The following is a 17797-nucleotide window of genomic DNA, read 5'->3' as shown; positions in this document are numbered from 1 at the left end:
TGCCCCAGGGTTTAATCAAACAGGCAACAGAAAGATTGCTACAAGAGTAGGCTAGGCTCCTGCAGGGGAGGTCTTGAGGTAGAGCCATCAAGGGACCTGCCTGAGAGAGGCTATCCATTTGAAGATTTGGTTGGACTTTATTTGAATTTTTGGATTACTCCAAAAGGGTAATTTAAGCTTTTTATTTAACCTGGCTGGAAGGCCAAGCTACTGAGCACTCTGAGAGGGAATTGAAAGAAGATATGGGTCTGAGGGAGACCCCAATGAGGGGTACCAAAGATGAAGATCTCTGTCATGGCACAAAGGAGTGCCCTAGAGGTGAGGGTGGGTATTTATGCTAAGGTACTACTCTGCCATTTTAATTTATGCTATCTGCATGTTCAATGTTAAATTTAATTTATTTCAGCTGTGATTGAGTTTACTGCTTTGCTTCTGAATTTTTCTTTCCTGAACCAAGAATCTGAATCAAATGAGGTCTTCAGTGTATTTATATTTACAGCTTTTATCTTTTTGTCCACATACTGTGTGTTTCAAGTAAAATCTTACTAGTTAAGTAAGATCAATCTGTGATGGTCTTTCCTAATTATTATTCTTCTGTGGCTCCTAGAAAAATAACATTCATAGGAATACCAAAAGGGGAGTAAGTGCCTTAACATTGATTCTGCCCTATTCCAGCCACAGTCTTCTGCTGAAAGATGACTCTGCAGAGCAGCCTGCTTCCACAGCTTTGAGGTTGAGTAGTGCCTGTGCCTGTCTTGAAAAGTGGCCTTTAATATTGGAATTTACAGCAAAACAGCCTGATAGTCTCTGGTGTTGACATGTGGTTGCCAGACTGTTTAATAGTGTCTATAATTACTTTAAGATCTGATGCACAGTATGAAAATGCAGGAGTGTGGAATATAAACCATATTTTAATAATTTGACCACCTGTACTCTATCCCAATCTTAAAATAAAGAACTTGAAATCCTCTGTACATTTATTTGTAGCAGATGTTAAATCTTTGGTGTGTTTTACACATTAGGCAACCTATATTAAACATGACCCTTACAAAAATAACTCAAAGCATATTTATTTCAAAGAATTAGAACTCTTTGTATGAGGAAGTGGATACAGGAAACTGTATCCATTGTTGTGGTTGGTTTTTAGAGGTGTGCTCACAATGGGATGAGAGATTTCAATCACTACTGTAGTTGGGCAGAAGTATTTCAGGGTTTAAAAGATAAAAGCCTCTTTATTTTAGTAATTCTTCTTAGCTGTTATTTCTAGTGCAGATATTTTTTTTTCTATGCCAGTTACCTCTCTGACATTAAAGAAATGACCCTGCTGCATTAGATTGGGGGTTTCAAGCTCTTTCTGAAGTGAGGGATAAATTACCCTTTCATTCAGTCTCGGAGTTGGGAATGAAAAGTTTGCTGGCAAGAAGCAAATTTTGCGGTCTTATTTGACTGCAGAATGTAGCTTTTTAGGTAGCAAAGCTAAATGCTACGATTAAAGACAGTGTTAAAAAGTAAATGCATTTATGCAACCTTCCTAACCTCAAGTGCCTCAGAATCAGCTGCAAAAAACAAAAACAAAAAAACAAAAACCTTGGCTTTATTTCCCTTGTTGGTTTTTTGAGCTGTTGTGGTATACATGGATTGCCTTTTCAACCTTTTTCCTTAAATGATGATGATTTGAACCTTTACATTCTCATGTAATCATGACCTTTAGGAGGGGGGCTTTCAGAACATCACCAAACATCACAAGGCTTGCAATAAAATCATGAACTGCTCTGCCTTCCCTCTGCCCCCATACATTTTATCTCCCTTCCTCCCTCTGTTAGGAAATATACTCCCCATATACTTTTTCTTATCCCTTTGGGGGAAAATCTTACCACCCACTTTCTCTTTTCCCCCCTCACGTTTGTCTCCCTCTTCTGAGGTAAATTCCTCCTTTTCCCTATCATTTACCTCCTCCTTGCGGCCCCCCCCCCCCCCCCGCCAATTTTGTAGAATCCTTTTCCTCTATCCATTTTGGGCATTTTTGTGGGCATGGGTGGGGAAGGTACCATATAGAAGGAGTCACCTTCCTTTGTCTACTGCTGCGGAGTTCAGCAGTAGCTGCAAAGTTGGTGGGAGAATAGGAACCCAGTTCTGTGAGCACAACACTGGTAGAAGCAGGGAGTACAGCAGAAAGGGGACTGGAAAGTAATCTCCTGTGAGCCATGGTGATGGTTTCTCAAAAAGCCACTGGTTGGCTGTGGTAGGGTGATTGGGCACAGACACTGGAATCTTACCATGTGTGAGCTCTCTCCAACCCCTTGAGCTGTAGAGCAGGTCCCCTTTGAAGTGGACTGGGCAAGCTGTGGACTGGAGAGAATGGCCATGGGAGTCCTGGCAGGGGTGGCTCTAGACATTTTTCCCCCCACAAGTACAGAGGGTCCGCTGGTCCCACGGCTTCGGCGGACCTCCTGCAGGCGTGCGGGAGGTCCACCGTAGGCACCCTGTCTGCTGCCCTAGCGGTGACCGGCAGAGCGCTCCCCACGGCTTGCCGCCCCAGGCACGCGCATGGAGCACTGGTGCCTAGAGCCGTCCCTGAGTCCTGGGACCATATCCAGCCTGTGGGCCACATGTTTGACATCCCTGCTCTCTTACCATGTGTACTGTGGTAATGGCTATGGGCCCCAGTTATGGTTTAGGCCCCATTGTGGAAGTCGTCGTACAAACACATTTCATTATGACAAAAAGTTGGACATCCAAGCCCAAGTTTTCAACACAGGCCACTGATTTTGAGCACCCCAGTTTTGGGTGCCCACTTTGCCCCTGATTTTTACACTTGCAGCTCGAGTTGAAGTTGATGAAGTTGCAGATACTTACCACCTCTTAAAATTGAGGCCAAGATGTCTCAAGTGCTCAAAATCAGTGGCCAGTGTTGAAAATTTTGACCTAAATCACAATACTGCTTGTGCCTTCTATAGGAGAGGCCCACATGGAGTGAGCTACTATATGCATTAAACGTGGACTCTCAACTATAATGAGGATATTAGCCACTCTAATAGTGTACAATGGGCTAGTTTGTTTGCAGTGAGAATTCTACCCGGCATGAATCTCTGTTGCCTGATCTAAAACACCCAGGTCTGTTAGCCACTACTACAGTGGGCTCATCAACTTCTAGTGATGATTGGGCACATGCAGAGGGGCAAAGAGCATTACACTGAGTGGAGGTGTGGTTTACACCAGCAAGGATGCCTTTCACAATTCTGGCAAGGATGGGGTGGACTTGCCTTCCCTGTAAATACCTGTGCATGCAAAACTTTCCCATGATCATACAGAAATCTACTGTGTTCATAGCATCCTTGTGCACAGTGTAATAATGAAAGGTCACTACAGTAGTTCCATTTTATTTCCAAGTAGTCAGACCTATCCATTCATGCATGTGCAAAGAGCAAATTAAAAGGGGGCATGAAGATGTCTGATTTGAATAGGGCTTAACACTTAGCTCTAATTGCAGGTCAGGTAGGGGTGTGTGTGTGTTTAACTTTTTTTTTTTTTTTTTAAGTAAAAATTTCTCTGGACTGAAACTTGGCTTACAGGGATCCAGCACAGGAAAAAGTGAGTTTTTGTTTTAATGGTGATTGGTGTAGACTAAGCTTTTTTGTTTTCTAACATATAAGCATTAGTTTAAAATTGCCAGGATATGTATTGCCAGGACCAGTCATTCTGATCTCTGAGATAAAACATTTGCATCATCATGAATGTCACCAAAATATCCACTAGGGGTTCTTGAGTACATTGGCCTCTGTTAAGCACATGCTTGTGCTTTGTTGAACTGGAGCTAAGGGGGAGAGAGCTGTTCTTATTTTTTTTGTTTTTTCTGTGTTTTTAAAAGGCTTCTTTTGAATACATTAGTACTTGGTAAACCTGAAATGAACATAAAAATATTTCTGAAAGAAAACAAGCTCAAGAAAACTACATTTCAAAGCTTTTTCTTGGTGTATTTGCAGATGTATTTCCTTTATAATGGTTGTATTTTTCTTCATTTAAAAAGAACAAAAACTTTGAGTCAAGGACTAATTCCTGTCTTGACTAAGGTATGTCTCTGATAGAGAGACTGTATTGGCATAGCTACATCACAATAGCTATGCTGGCATAACCCTGTTGTATAAATGTAGCCTACACCAGTGGGATGGACACGTCCATCAATGTAGGACACCACTCCCTGAATGATGGTAGCTATGTCAACCGTAGTATTCTTCCATTGACATGGTGGCATGTACGCTTGGGGCTACGTTGTCACAGCTATATTGGTCAGGATGTGGTGGTTTTTAACACCCCAGAACAAGTCTAACATTTCCTGGCTTAGAAGGTTATTAGTTAAAATTCATGTGGTGATTGTACCTAGAATTATTGTGCACCGCAATCCCATGAAATCACTTGGTCTGAATTAGACTGTGTAGGGCCCTTGGATATGTAGCATGTCCATAATGTATGTTGGGTCAAGACAGGTAATGGGGATTTTATGTTTCAACCACCCTAAGCACTTCATGTGTCTCTAACAAATTCTGTTTTGCAAAGCATCTAATTGTTCTCCTATTGAAAACCTCTCTAAATAAGCAGCAAAGAGTCCTGTGGCACCTTATAGACTAACAGACGTATTGGAGCATGAGCTTCCGTGGGTGAATACCCGCTTCGTCTCTAAATAAGCTTTGGGTACAGCTGTATTAGCAGTCATGTTTCATAGCACGGTTATGTTTTTTGATCATATGACAATTAACCCACTCCATTGTCACCCATGAAACCCAAAGAGATCTGGGCTTTACCATCTCTTTGACAATTTCTGGTCATGAAACTGATTCTCTCCTTAGGGAGCCCAGAACCATAGGTCACTGTTACCTCTCCACTGTAGCAAGAGAGAGCTTTACTGGAGCTTAAACTGGGAGACCGCTCCCTGCCACATCAGTCTGCTTAACCAGCAAACTCCTTGAGACGCTGCAGTCTCAACCTTGCCTTGCAGGTAACATTCGGGGAACCCCGGAGATGTCTCTGCAGTGTCCAGTCCCCCTCTCTAGACTCTCACAGAAACTATTAAGTCTGCTGTCTCCTTGGAGACAGCACACAGACACACTAGCCTGTTAGCCCAACTGAGTACAGGCTCTTTACCTTTTATACACAGCACTGAGATGGTTTATTAATAAACTTATTCTTAGTTTTACTATAAAGAACATAGATTTAAGTGATACTAAGCAAGAGAAAATGGGACCAGTATGGTCCCAAACAAAGCAATCTTTCTAGTGTGTAACTTGCTAAAGTTTTAGAATCTCTAAGCAGCTTTCTTACTTGCATCAAGCTCTGCACCTTCATCTCGTGATGTAGCAGAATCCGTTGCTGACAGAGGACAAAGTGGTCAGTACCCTTTGATTCTAAGTCAGGGGTTCTCAACCTTTCTGAGCCCCCCCCCCCCACAACATTCTATAAAACACTCCAGGGCCCAGCGGGGGACTTGGGGCTCCAGGACAGAGGTGGGCCCTCGGGCCTAGGCGTAGTTTGACCCCTGTTGGGGAGGGGGCAGAGGCCAGTGGGGCTTGGGCCAGCTCTGCCCAGTGGAGTCCAGGAAGGCAGCACCACCTCCACCCCCGGCTCACCTCAGCAGACCACCCAGCCTGTCTGGGTTGTGTGTGGTGGGAATTCAGCTCAAAAAGTTTGAGAACTGCTCAGGGTGCAGACAAGGGGTAGCTAGGGGCTGTGTGCAGGGGGTAGTTAGGACTGGAGCTGTGTGCAGGTGTGGGAGGGGGGTAACTCAGAGTACAGGGAGGGTGGTAGCTAGGACGTGCTCCCTGAGGGCTCTGCTGACCACAGAGCTGGGTACCCTGCCTGGGTGGCTCTTACCAGCTGTGTGAGCTGAAGAGCAGCTGCAACCCTGGGCACCAGCAGCAGCCCCCGGGGAATGCTGGGGCTGCCTGCTCCATGACACCAGCCAGAGCAGCATCTGCCCTGCACTGCCTGACTCTGGCTTCCCACCTCTGAGCTGGCCAGGGTTTGAGGCCTTGTGGGAGGGGAAAGGAGGAGGGAGCTGTGTGTAGAGCTTCCCTCAGGACTGTCCCACTCTGGCACTGCAGTGTGTGTAGGGGGAACCAGTGCTTGGGGCGGGGGATGAGGGGGTCACCTCCTTGGTGAGGGAAACCTGCCGCAGGGCTGAAATCCCGAGCCCTGGAGGCTCTGGGGCTTGGTCTCTGGGTTTCAGCTGCAGGGTCCTGCAGACCCCTGGTTGAAAACTGCTGCCCTGAGTGATAGATATCTAAGGGATTCTTTTACCTTCTTTATATAGTCCATAAACCTTTGCTGTGTATTCCTTTGAAGTGTATACACCAGAGAGTTCTTATCCCCAACTGATGTGCGGATGCCATGCCACCTCCTTCATATTCTGGTCAATTTGCTTTTTGGATTGGCTTATCACTTTGGTTACTTTAGATGCAAATGTACTTTAATTGTCCTTTGCTTGTAAGCAATGCAGACTGGCGTATCCCCATTCCTTTTTCTAGGACAGGCTTGTTTATAACTACTTCCAAAATGTATTTTAAAAATAATAGGTATATCTCCATATATTATCTCATAGAGCTGGAAGGGACCCTGAAAGGGCATTGAGTCCAACCCCCTGCCTTCACTAGCAGGACCAAGTACTGATTTTGCCCCAGATCCCTAAATGGCCCCCTCAAGGATTGGGCTCACAACCCTGGGTTTAGCAGGCCAATGCTCAAACCACTAAGCTATCCCTCCCCCCACGTATTGCTAACATACAAATCCCTCCCCCAAATGTATTTCCAGCATACATATGTACACCTCATGCAATGATATTCATGATCAGCATGTCACCAGTTTTTACATGACACCTTACAAGACCTTGTTTGACTAAATACCTTAACGGTGTATTGGTTGTGCCTTTTGCCAGTTGGTATGCAGGGACTCCTAGGGTCACAGAACTCAATTACTTATGCCTTTGTTCCAGAAACAGTCCTAAGGTTTGGCTAAGTCCAGATTCATGAAGGAAGAATTTAATGGCATGTTGGGAAGAGACTTTCGTTCAGAAACCAACATCTAAAGACCATCAGTGTTGACTATGTGCCACACATGTGCTTTGTTTGCCAAGACAGCATCTCAGTTGTCCTCCCCAGGGTCTTGTTCACAATGTTGTAGAATTCAGCCATTGTTAATCTTGATGGAATATGAAATGTAAATAAGAGCAAACTATCCCAGCAGATTATGGGCCCCAAGCTGCAAACTTTTTCATTCAGAAATAAGTAGGTGCATTGGCTTCAATGGCATTACTTGTGTGTCAGGATTACTCACCTAATGATTTACAGTTGGGGCTCAGCTCCCCCTAGGAAGTCATCTCCACAATCACCTTTCCAGATCAAGGAAACACTGTTCAACATTCCAGGCTTCCCTGTCAGGTAAGATCCAGAGCACTTTGACAATCTGCTTTAAAAACCTTTCTTAAAATTCTTCTGTAAAACGTTTAACATTGGATCTGGTCTTTGGGCTCTCATGTGTTTGTAATTATGGCCACATGCTGCACTGAGTTTTATGCAGCCTACCTCTTCTCAACCTAAGCAGCTGGTTTATATACATACGGCAAAGGAAAAATGGCTCAGGGGTTAGCAGAAGCACTGTATTTTTCCAGCTGCATAATAAGACCATCTTCTGTCTAGTTCTATGTAACACAGTTTCAGGGTCTTCACTGCATTGCAAATGACATCTGGGAGGTGAGAGTAACAAATGTTGTTGTTTTTTCTGACGAACACAGTTCCAGAAACGTTGCCACAATGTAAAGTCCAATACTTCATCATCTATAATGGTAATTAAATGCATTTTCCCACTGGAGCACCTGTTGCAAAGTCCACTAAAGTAAATTTATACTCTATTGATTTCAATAGGCTCTGGATCAGCCTCTTAGTACTTAATCATACTTGACTTTACTTTTTATCTTTAATAATGGAATTTTTTTATCTCCAGCTGCCATTAATGTATTGCAGAAGACATGAGCTTAATATACAAAACAATATATGGCTGCATATGAAATAATTCTCAAACCTTAGCTTACCAAAAACAAACACAAAAGTTTAATCTTGTAGTGTAAAAAACAAAACAAAACAGCCACCAAAAGTTTACCCCTAATGTCCACCACTAAGAACTATGAAGATCTGTTTTAGTGGCCACTTCAGTCTTCTGCACAACTTTAGGCTCATAAAATATTCAGTTACTAGATAACACTTTTTAAAATGTAATGGGGAAACTAGGGATCACATCCTTACTAGGAAATGCTACTCTGTTTTGTTTTGTTTCTCTAAGGCTTTGTCTCCACTACAAAATCTTACTGTCCTAGAACATGACTGTGAAGAGTCAGACTAACTACTGTGATGCGGATCACAACTTTTCAGTCAGTGTAGACAAGGACAAGCTATGGCCAGCATTGTGGCCAGTTAAGAAACACCAGTTGCAGTTAAAGGTACTTTCTGAAACACGTCAGTGTTTGTTAGCTGTTCAAAAAGTTATGTAACTATGACTTTTTTTCCAGATTGCTGGCTGGGTAAAATGATCAATGTTCCTTCATCTTGAAATCTTCTTTTGGTGTTAGGATTTTCATCTTCTTTAAATGTCCTCCTGTCTATTTACTTTAAATGTGTGCCTTAAACTGCTAAAAAACCAAAGAGGAGTCTTCGCTGTATGACAGTTTTTTCTGAAGGGAAGATTATACAATATTTATGGCTTTAAAATAGAGAATACATACCTATGGAGTTCTTAAAATGCAGGTTGTTTTAGTGAACCAATAGTGTGAGCTATTGACTGTCAGGGGTTTTCAAACTTCATTGTACCATGACCCCCTTTTGACAACAAAAATTACTATATGACCCCCCAGGAAGGGGGACCAAAGCCTGCATCCACTTGAGCCCCACCACCCCAGGATGGGGCAGGGGGGCGTAGGGAGGCAAAATCCAAGCCCTGCCACCCTGGGCAGGGGGACCAAAGCTGAAGTCCCAGGGCTTCAGCCCCGGGAGCAGGGCTTGTAACCTGAGCCCTGCCACCCAGAGCTGAAGCTGCTGGGCTCTGGCCCCAGGCAGTGGGGCTTGGGTTTTGGTCCCGGGCCTCAGCAAGTCTAACACCAGCCTTGGCGACCCCATTAAAATGGGGTCATATGACCCACTTTGGGGTCTCAACCCACAGTTTGAGAACCCCTGGGCTAAGTGACTCTGAAGGTTTATTCTACTGAAATGTTAGGTTACAGTTTCACCACAAGAGGGTAGTATTGTTTAGTACATGTTTTGCCCACTCCAGAGTGTATCCTTTAGTAAAATGAGCGCATCATACTTCAGTGGTCAGCCTAACACCTAATATTGTGCTGTTTGCCTGTATGATAATCCCATGCAGTTAGAAACCCAACACTAATTCTGTATTTAGAGGCTTTTACAAATATTTATAATATGACCTATGAGACTGCAATGGAATTTTAATTAGACTTTGGCTGAATCTTTCATCCTTCCTTACAGATGTTTACAAGGATTCTGCTCGTGAGGCCATAAACTCTGCTAATCTCTGAATTTTCTCAGGGAGTAGTGTCTTCTGCTAACATTATAGTCACTTAAGCTCCTCCTCCCAAAAGTACTTATGTGCTCATTTACATTTTCACATGTGTGTACAGATTTTTATAAATGCATATATTTTGAAACTCATTTTTTTCACGCCAAATGTTTACAGTTGTCCTAATTTATCTGGGACTAGCTACAATCTAGAATTTAATGGTAACTGTGCAAATCTAGATAATTATTAATGCCATGCCTCACCATTACTTTTTGAAGTGGGCCTCTCATATTTGTATTTTCACTGTGTAGCTCTGAAAAGCATTTCATCTAAAACTTGCTGGTATGTTAACTATTTTAGTTATCAGTGTTCTCCATCAATATTTTGCTGTTTTGATTGGCACCAATTTTACAGGACTTTGCTTTTCCTGCTGCCATGGTACATATATTGTGCCATGTTTTTAGATAGTGGCTGATTTCACCATATGGCTTCCATATGGGAACATGTTGCTCTTGTTAGCCACCTTAGAAGCAGCCTGTCAGCCAGGTCCCCACTCAGAAACAAATAAATTGTCTAGTGTCTACTGTATTTCCTTTCAGGCTGCACTCTCCACTTGAAACTTGGCCACATTTCAGAGCAATCAAAATCCAATCAGCAGTCGTGCGAACTCCATATGTTTTATTTCCAGACTATGCTATAGAGAGGAAGCTGAAACTATTTTCAATATATAACAATGTTAGGCTGACATGCCACAGATCTCTTTACACGTTTTCCATTGACTATAAGCAAAAGCACCATTCAGTAGAACAGAGCCACTCAGGTTTCATGTAGAAAACTGTGGTCAGCCAAATATTACACATCAAATTAACTTTCCTGAAAAGCAGAGCACCTCTAATACAGAGTGATACAAATGTAAATTACAATTAGTCTGACATGTTGGAAATATGGTAGAGTCCTCTGGGTCTAAGCCTCAGATCTTAAGCAAGTTTGACACACTAACTTTTTTACAATAGTGCTTTATAAGTAGCTAGCACTGAGAGTTTCCACCAACACATTCCGGTTGATCTTTGGGCCTCTTCTGTTTAACTTGGCAGCTTGTGCTAGTACAAGTCAGCCTGACCTTCATAGAAAAGAAGGACAAAGCCCATTTCACAGATCATTAGACTGAGGCAGAGAGCAGCTATGCCCAGTACTTCAGAGAGCCATTAATACCACCATCAAGCTATTTGCATGGATTTTAGAACAAATAGGTTGGTTTGCCTCAGAATCATGAACTGAACAAACTTTCAGAATGCCCTGTTGGTAGGGTGATTTCAAAAGGCAAAAGCAGGATATATGCAGGAGCCCTGCCCAGGCCAGAAGCCAGAGCCGGGCCATGGTAAGTGCTGCCTGGGGAGCCCCAGACCCTCCATCTGCCCTGGACGAGGAGAATGCAATGGGTCTGGCTCATTGACCCAGCTAGACATACTTCAGTTTCTGAGGTAAGCAGTGGGGGGAGCCCCTGTTGCCACATCTGAGGGGGATGGGTGGGGGGGATCTATGCAACTGCTCTCTGGGAGGGATGCCCCTCTACAGTGGTCATGCCAAATGGGATTCAGGGGGGCAGAGGAATGTCCAGAAGGACCTGTATAGTGGTATGCATAGGGCCTTGGATTATCTTAATCTGACCCTGATTAGAGGTATAGAAAGGCTGAGCAGCTGCTCAGCCTGCCCGGTGTAAACTGTACATATCTAATTTATACTGTGTAATGTGCATGATGATGCTTGTTAGCTAGGCAGGATAATATTCCAGCCAAAAGTGATCGCTTGTAACTACCATCAGATGGTGCTGTGCTGCATAGATTTGAATGAGCTGCAAATTAAAAACTGCACTGTTAAAAGAAGCCTTAAAATTGACTCTTTACACCTTATTGTAGGTCTAGCTTTAGGCATTTATATTTATATAATTTTCTTCTTGAAAATGAGCTGGGTTGCCCAAAAAATGTGGGCATGATTTTTAAAAGAAATCCAATTTGAAGTTTCTGTGTTGCAGCATTCAAAATGGACCCATTCTTCATTTTACACTATAGTTTTTATTTTTACCAAAATCTTCACTGATATTGTTTTTTGAATACTTTAATTGAAATGTGGATTTTTGGTAAATCACGACTTTTCTGTGTGTGTGAGGAGTGTTTTTTTGTGTGTGTGTGAGAAAATTTCATGAAGGGGGGGAGAGGGTGGACATGGGAGAAAATATTTTTGTGAAACACTTCTCCCCCTTCCCCCCAAAAAAGCTATGTTTCAACAACAAAGTAATTTAGTATGAATTTTTCATTAACTCTTAAAAATGATCTTTACAATAAGAGAATTAAATAACCTGTCTTAAAACGCACGCTAACCTAAATTTATTTGTGTATGCCTACAGCGATAGAAAGTAGCATGCATTAGCTCTGGTCTATAGATCTTAGAGTTGGGTAAGAAATGGTTTTTGCAGGGACTTGAACCCATGCCTTCTGCATCCAAGGTGAGTGCCCTCACCTGCTAGGTTATTGACTTTTCTAGCATTTCCCTCTCTCACTTTGACTGGCAATTCCATCCTGGACCCTTTTGGGTTCAATGGCTTTTCATTTTCCACCAAAAAATCTGTTTGTATAACTTCCAACCAGCTCTATATTTTTATTCCCCACTGTTGCTGCAAAACGTCAGTTTTAAAAAGACACACATCCAGGTAAACCACAAAGCCAATGTTTAAAAGTAGTGCTGCTGTGTCTCAAAAATCCTCTGCTTGAGTCCAATCCTGCTCCATTGATATCAATGGGAATTTTGTTTGACCAAATATTGCTAAATTGTGTATGTCCCATATTCATAGACCTTGTTATATTTCGTTTGCACCTATGTCCCCTCTGGCTCTACAGCAATGATACTCCAACTGAGGCTAGCAAGCCGCACGTGGCTCTTAATGTGACTCCTGCAGCGATTTGCAGCACAACATTAAAACACCGATTTTAATTATTAACCAATCGGGAAGCTTTTACTATGTTGCTAACCCAGTGTAGTTGATAAAATACTTGGTCAGTCATTTTGTTGAGATTAATGTATATAATTTCCTCTGGTTATACTGTTTATGTACGAGTGTATAATACATTAGTAAATGAAACAATGTCACGCTACCGTGACTCTTTTGGATAATGTTGATCACTAATTTGGCTCCTGAACAAATGAGGTCTTAGTATCCCTGTTCTACAGGGTATTTTCCCTTTTCAAATCAATGAATTACTGAATTATTAACCCTTTACAACCCCCAGAAAATGCATCACAAAACTGTGCCTATATGCTGTGATTGTTGTGACTGGGGAGCATTTACAGCTAATTTCCTACAATATACGTATGTAGGATGAACACTGGTTTTAAAAATAGTGATTTAATTAAAAAAAAAAATACTTGGGACCCAGTCCTGCAACTGGGCCTGTTCAAATGCATGAGAACTGGTCAGTTACTTACTTGAAACTGACCAAACAAAAGAGAAATGGATTAGTCAGTTTTCACTGTCTACAGTGAAGAAAAGTATAGTAAACAATAGTGTAAATGGAAAAAGTAAATTAGAGTTTCAACATTCTTTTAGCTTTACCAATCTAAGGAGTGCTAAGCTATGGCTGTGTGACTCGGTGGTTGAGCATTTTAGGAGGCTGCCTGGATTTTTGTTGGGTTGCTTTCTGATCCCTCTTCCGCCAGGCTTTAGTTTGTAGTTTTGGATGACTATACTCAACACCTGGGAACCAAGTGTTGTTATCAAGGGCCACTAACAGCTGCAGAAGGTAGCCATTAAGGCAACAGGAAGTTGTATAAAGATGAGATCAGAGGGTCAGTGAGGCATGGGGAGTAGGTATTGTCTGGAACTTTACTAGTCAAACTGACCATGCTGAAAACTCCAGGGATGTGTTTTGGAGGATGCTGTACTGCCCCTAGTTCTAGGTTTTGGGGCAATGTGGGTGAGAGACCTTCTACAGGTACAATCTGTGTCCCCTTAACTCTCTAGCTTGGGGTGCCATTTACACTGCTTTGCTTTCAGAACAGCCACACCCAGCCTGCTTATGCAGCCTTCAGCATGAAAATTCACTCTCAGTTAAATACAGGAGCACTCAGACCAGTCACTCATGAATTACATACAGGGAAACAGCCATAAGCTCTCTAGTCCCAACCTGGTTTCCTGAAAAAATGTGCATATTGTACTATCCAGCACATTACTGAACAATGCAAGCTCATAGAAAGTCTGTAATTTCATCAAAGGAAAATGATATATGCACCAGCCTGGGTATCCCGCACACTTTAATCCAAACACAATAAAGATAAAACAATAATATCTTTTAATAACTTAAAATCCATCTTTCTATAGTTAAAAGTGGTGATGCATAAAAGTCAGAACTGGTTACAAAAGAAAATACGCATTAGCTTGCATATTACTCTTAACTTAAAAGCAAAGGTTTTGTCTCACCATATGCTGTTGTAAATTTCACAGGTCTCCTTTCAGTCTGGGACCCCTCCTTAATTCAGCTTCTGTGAGAGTCATTGATCTCATAAGCAGAGATGGGGGAGAAGAGGTGAAGTATTTCTCTCCCTCCCCTCTTTTTATAATTCAATTTCTTGTGCTAGAAACATCCTTGCTGAGTCATGGTGACATGCACTCTGTGGATGAGAGGTATGAATTGTCCCTGTGATGAAATGTAAATTTCTTATTTACACCTTTTTCCCCCCCTTCTGGAGGATGGCTGCTTAAGTAGCTGATAGACCTTTAACACCTGTCTGGGATGCTAGTGTGTCTTGGTCTCTGAAAAACCAGTTTGTGGGTGTTACCCAGAACATAACATAGGAACAGCCATGCTGGGTCAGACCAAAGGTCCATCTAGCCCAGTATCCTGTCTTCTGACAGTGGCCAATGCCAGATGCTCCAGAGAGAATGAACTGGTAATAATCAAGTAATCCATTCCCTATTGCTCATTCCTAGCTTCTGGCAAACAGAGGCTAGGGACACCATCCCTGCCCCTCCTGGAAATAGTCACTGAAGGACCTATCCTCCATCTAGTTCTTTTTTGAACCTGATTATAGTCTTTGCCAGAAGATGTTGTGAAGGCCAAGAGTTCCACAGGTTGAATCTGTTTTGTAAATAAATATTTCCTTTTGCTTGTTTTAAACCTACCTATTAATTTCATTTGGTGACCCCTAGTTTTTGTTTTATGAGAAGGAGTAAATAACACTACTTTATTTACTTTCTCCACACCAGTCATGATTTTATGGACTTCAATCATATTCCCCCTTAGCCGTCTCTTTTCCAAGCTGAAAAATCCCAGTCTTATTCTCTCCTGATATGAAAGTCATTCCATACACCTAATAATTTTTGTTGCCATTTTCTGAACCTTTTCCAATTGAAATATATCTTTTTTGAGATGGGGGCAACCACATCTGCATGCAGTATTCAAGATGTGGGCATACCATGGGTTTATATAGAGGCAATATAGTTTCTCCCTTAATACAGAAAATTACAACATATTTCAGTAACAATCATTACAGTAGAATCTATAACTTTGCATGTAGTGTTGCTATACATATTTTAACAGGACAATGATATTCAGCAGATTATGACTTTTCAAATTATATCTCACAATGCATACTTTGAACAAAATGTATCCTAGTCTTGTAAAAGTGGTGACCATAATAGTATAGACTGTTGGGGGGGGGGGAGAAGGGAGGAGGGAAGGAAGGTGGGAGGAGAGGCATAGAATCAATAAGGGAACTTCAGTCTTTAGTGGTCTAGTTAGGTGGTAGTGTACTTCCATATTACTGAAAGGCTTGACTGTACAGGTTGCCTTATGGAAGTGTGTGAGTGTGATATCTCTCACACACACAGACACACACACACACACTGTGTAATATATAAATAAAATAAAATTTTATTTTAACTTGACAGTGTCCCTTTTTAAGAGCAAAATCAAGTCCTTTGTCCTTATAGAGCCTCCAGATCAATGCTCTGATAGAGGCCCCATTGACTATTAAAGTTCTTGAAGTTAAACTTATGCTTAAGTGCTTTGCTGATTTGGGATTTTACAGTGGTATAAATGAGGAGCAAATCCACTGAAGTGAATGGAAATGCATCAGTGTGGAACTGGTGTAGGTGAGAAGAATAGGGTCCAAAATATTCAGACTGTGATGCATACATGCACAAAAGTCTGTCACTGCCTTGCCTTGGACACAGCTGCTCCTCTTCTAGTGGCTGACCTACGCAATAGCAGATAACATTCTGCTCAGACATACTCAGAGAATGGAATGCACTCTGATAGATGGCATACTTTTGAAGTACATTAAATTTCTAGGAGGGACAACGTAGCAATCATGGGATTTTGAGATTGGAAAATACCAAAGGATGCCGAGCAGAGGCTTATTGAATGCTTTCTTTTAAGTGTCTTTGGTTTCCAAGGGATTTTGGTGCCTCGGGATCAGAATAAAATTGGTCTCTAGACCCTAGGACTGCATTCACTGCACCTCCTTGGAAGGAAGACCTTAAACTAGCAATGGTACACACTGATAACTGTGCCTTCTTCTGAGTTAGTCAATGACAGATCAATGAAGATGTGTTCAGCAAAATAAAAAGTGCATTTTCCGCACTGCACCAAGCTGTCCGAAGTGAAATGTCCAAACAAGAGTGCAATGTTATCAGTAATTTTACATCACAGTGTCTTTCATATGCTGGACTCAGCTGCAGTAATAAAGAGAACCTCATTATGGATTTAACTGTCTGAAGTATGTGTTCTCATTCTCCGCTGTGTTCCTGCTCTCATATGTTAAAATGCTCAGAGTAGCTTCATTTTGACAATCACTTAACACACCTCTGTGTAGTGATAGTACAATCTTTCATAAATAAAATCTCTATCTTGAAAGAAGTGATACTTAAGGCTATGATTCAGCTTCTCAAAAAATATTTGCAGAAAAGATTTTTTTCCACAAATAGGTAAATAATACATGGCACTATGAAGGGAATACAGCAATCTGGAACTAAGGCACTTTGGACCCAACTCTCTGATGCTCTGCACCTTGTGTAGTTACTTGCAACCCATGCACAACCTCTAAACTGCATTTTACACCCACTTTGGTGCAAGTGACTACACAAGGAGCAAGGCATCAAATTGAGCCCATTTTGTTCAAGCATCCATTGTATAGTATGATCAGCATGTGGAAGACTGTACATTCCAGATACCTAGAGCTCTGTGTGGATACAAAATTTGTATCCGTATCTGATCCATGAGCTGCAGACCACATTTGCAGATATTCGCAGGGCTCTATAGATCTCGCCAGTGGAAAGGGCATGATAACCACTGACTGTTTCCCTCCTCTCTGCAGATGAGTGCTGTCATGTCTGCTTTCTCTCTGAGTGGCTGTGAGACCCCAGTAAGCAGACCATATTGCTATAAAGAAAAGGAAGATCAATTTCCTGGCAGAAATGGGTTTTAAGGAGGGACTTTTAGGAGAGGGTGGAGCTTTATGGACCAGACTTTGCCTACAGCAGGGGTAGGCAACCTCTGGCACGTGTCCCAAAGGCGGCACACAAGCTGATTTTTCAGTGGCACTCTCACTGCCCAGATCCTGGCCACCGGTCTGGGGGGCTCTGCATTTTAATTAAGAAGTTTCATTTAAAATTAAAACATTTTAAAAACCTTATTTACTTTACATACAACAATAGTTTAGTTATATATTATAGACTTATAGAAAGAGACCTTCTAAAAACGTTAAATGTATGACTGGCACGCGAAACCTTAAATCAGAGTGAATAAATGAAGACTCAGCACAACACTTCTGAAAGGTTGCCGACCCTTGGCCTACAGTATCAGTGGCTAATCTTCATGACAAGTCCTGGTGAGGTGTGGCTGGCTGAGTCCCCTTCACTACATATGCTCTGACTCCAGGTGGAATCTGCATGCTCCAACCCCTGGTCTGGCTCTAGTGCAAGTTAGAGAATGCCCAGGTGAATCAGGAGTGTCAGGGAAGGGTGGACATTGGTTATCACAGCTGAGATATTGGTCTGAATCCTCCTGCTTTATATCACTAAGGGCAAATCCAGTCACTGGTTCCTTGTCTGAATATCTCAGCTGGGAATGGGGGAAAACTGCAGGTGAAGTGGAGTGGAAATCTTCTCCTTGCCTTCAAGTGGCAGCAGAGAGAGATCTTGCCTCTGTGGCCCTACTACACCCACTCTGCTGAGAGAACAGACAAGACTAAG

The 17797-nt window shown here is 42.2% G+C and overlaps 1 long non-coding RNA gene across 1 annotated transcript; it reads left to right on the top strand.

The window, feature by feature from the left end:
- On the top strand, positions 1 to 16818 carry LOC123352394. The gene is made up of 3 exons (XR_006574159.1): positions 1 to 318; positions 14048 to 14129; positions 15794 to 16818. It is a non-coding gene; the product is annotated as an uncharacterized LOC123352394 (long non-coding RNA).
- The last annotated feature ends 979 nt before the right edge of the window (positions 16819 to 17797 follow it).

Source organism: Mauremys mutica, chromosome 1 (genome assembly GCF_020497125.1).
Source record: "Mauremys mutica isolate MM-2020 ecotype Southern chromosome 1, ASM2049712v1, whole genome shotgun sequence".
NCBI classification, from domain to species: domain Eukaryota; kingdom Metazoa; phylum Chordata; order Testudines; family Geoemydidae; genus Mauremys; species Mauremys mutica.
The sequence above is the reverse complement of the archived record's forward strand: the minus strand, read 5'-3'. Positions and strand labels throughout refer to the sequence as shown.